Here is a 2,838-nt window from a genome sequence, read left to right as displayed (position 1 = left end):
TGGCCTGGATGGTTCAGGATAATCACCTGAGCAGTGAAGCCAGCTGCTTCCATTGGTGGGTCATTTTTGCTGTCACCAGCAACATTGCCACGTCGAACATCTTTGACAGACACGTACTTGACATTGAAACCCACGTTGTCCCCGAGAAGAGCTTCACTCAGAGCTTCATGGTGCATTTCAACCGACTTGACTTCAGTTGTCACATTGACTGGTGCAAAGGTGACCACCATACTAGGTTTGAGCACACCAGTCTCCACTCAGCCGACAGGGACAGTGCCAATACCACCAATTTTGTACACATCTTTGAGAGGCAGACACAAGGGCTTGTCAGTTGGACGAGTTGGTGGCAGGATACAATCCAGAGCTTCAAGCAGTGTAGTTCTGCTGGCATTGCCATCTTTATTACGGGCGACTTTCCATCCCTTGAACCATGACATATTAGCACTTGGCTCCAACATGCGGTCACCATTCCAACCAGAAATTGGCACAAACGCTACTGTGTCAGGATTGGAGCCAATTTTCCTAATGTAGGTGCTGACTTCTTTAACAGTTTCCTCGTATCTTTTCTAACTTGTGTGGCTCAGTAGAATCCATTTTGTTAACACCAACAATTAGTTGTTTCACACCCAGTGTGTAAGCCAGAAGGGCATGCTCACAGATCTGCCCGTTCTTGGAGATACCAGCCTCAAATTCACCAACAGCAGCAGCAACAATCAGGACAGCACAGTCAGCCTGAGATGTGCCCGTAACCATGTTCTTGATAAAGTCTCTGTGTCCTGGGGCATCGATGACAGTCACATAATACTTGCTGGTCTCAAACTTCCACAGGGAGATATCAATGGTGATACCACGCTCACGTTCAGCTTTCAGTTTATCCAAGACCCAGGCGTATTTGAAGGAGCCCTTTCCCATCTCAGCAGCATCCTTCTCTAATTTTTCAATGATTTTTTTGTCGATCCCACCACATTTGTAGATCAGATGGCCAGTAGTGGTGGACTTGCCGGAATCGATGTTTTCCAATGACAACGATGTTGACGTGAGTCTTCTTTCCCATTTTGGCTTTGATGTAGTGATGGTTTTCACGACACCTGTGTTCTGGTGGCAAATCTGTTGTGAAAAAGTGTGGCTTTGTACTCTTAAGGAGAAATTGATGGCCAGAAATCAGGAGGGAACAGGAAGCAGCTGTGTGAATGGGCAGGCCAGGTTAACGAGGAGTAAGGAGAGTGCTTGTGGAATTGCAAAAAGAAAAGGAAGGAAACTATTGTGATAGAGGAAGGAAAACACAATCTAGAAAAAAAAACAGTGAAGAGAGAAGTATACAAAGAATACTACATATTTCACTTCTGTTTAGAAGACTAACTTCTCTTCCTAATATTCCTGCAAGCCACCATTTCCTGTCTGAATATACAAATCAGACTTTCTTCCACGTCAAGATTAATTTTCAGGCTTTTCCAGGACACTTCCCAGAATTCTGTTTTCAAAATGTCCTATTTTTACAGATTGTTACAGAGAGGTGGGAGAGCTTACTATTCTGATAAGTACTTAGAAGGACAGTAAGAAAATAAGTATCATACTTTATGGTAAATAGTAACCAAGAAGTAGCCTTTTTACAACATGCAGAGTCATCCCCAGGAAGTGGTAAAATTTCTGCATTGATCAGAAATCTGCCTTCCAGTCTTAGACACAGCTCTTATCACACTTGGCCACCAGGAGGCACTCTTCCCTGAGAGTTTCCAGAAGCCTACGTAGAACCTGGACCCTGCTTTCTGTTTCCATTTAGCCGCGGCTACTGAGACGTCATATTCAATGGTAATGAAGGAAAGCCTCCCTTGCAGATGTTCCTACAACACCTAAAGATGTTATGGCGTGTCTGCTTTCTACTCGTGGTTTTTAGGGAAATCCTCAGATGAAGCCACAACAGACCAGAAAGCAGCTCTGTGTGAATGGCAGTGAGGTGAAGGGAGGCAGTGACAGGGGTGTCATGAGGAGGGGTGAAAGTACAGGGATGCGGGAAGGCATCCTGGACTGCGGAGAGAGGGAGTGTGCAGGGTGCCGGGACAGTAAAGAGACATCCTGCGTCTCCTGCACCTCAGTGTAGACATTTATTCTCCTCTTTTAGGTGACTTTATCCCAGTGCTCCTTTCTGGATGACTATAAATAGGAAATTTTGAAATGAAGAATGCCCATTTTTCAGTCTCTCTAGAATTCTTAATAGAAGCTAATTTTAGGCTGCCTCCTTTGGAGGTCTGTCACTATAGATACATGACTTAATTACTAGGAATTTTAGAGAAAGACAAAGCTGTAAAAATAGGAAAAGGGAACCAGCAGTTAGCGTAATGGCTATGTCGCTGGACTCCCACGTAGTAGACTGTGGTTCACATCCTGGACCTGGTGGCTTAAAACTCACGCCGGGCACGTGTGCGTGCGTGTCCAAGATCCCGAGAGGAGAAGGGAGGAGAAGGGATTGCAGCGTGGCCATCCCCTCTGGGGGGTGATTTCTCGCTTTCTGTCTCTATGTCTCTGTCTGTCTGGCGAGCGCACGCGCACTATAGCGAAAACCTCTAAAAAAATAAATAAATAAAAATAAAAATAGGAAAATACCTGCCATATTTTAAGTCCTTACTCTGTGGAAGATCCTATGTTAAGTGCTTTAAAATATGTATGTTCAGGGCCAGTAGGTGGAGTGGTAGTAAGGTGTCGGACTCTTACATGGTCAACCACAGTTCGAGTCCTGGTCCTGGTGGATTGCTTTCTCTCTCTCTCTCTCTCTCTCTCTCGTGCCCTATAGCAAGTTCAAGTAATAATGATCAATTAAATTAATAATTCTAAAGAAATAGA

The 2,838-nt window shown here is 44.6% G+C and overlaps 1 pseudogene; it reads right to left on the bottom strand.

The window, feature by feature from the left end:
• Positions 1 to 1,054, bottom strand: part of LOC102473375 (elongation factor 1-alpha 1 pseudogene) — a 1,392-nt pseudogene extending 338 nt beyond the window's left edge.
• Between the last annotated feature and the right edge of the window lie 1,784 nt (positions 1,055 to 2,838).

This window comes from Tupaia chinensis, unplaced genomic scaffold (genome assembly GCF_000334495.1).
Source record: "Tupaia chinensis unplaced genomic scaffold, TupChi_1.0 Scaffold143585_1, whole genome shotgun sequence".
Taxonomy (NCBI): Eukaryota; Metazoa; Chordata; class Mammalia; order Scandentia; family Tupaiidae; genus Tupaia; species Tupaia belangeri.
Note: the sequence above shows the minus strand (reverse complement) of the source record. Positions and strands in the feature narration are given on the sequence as shown.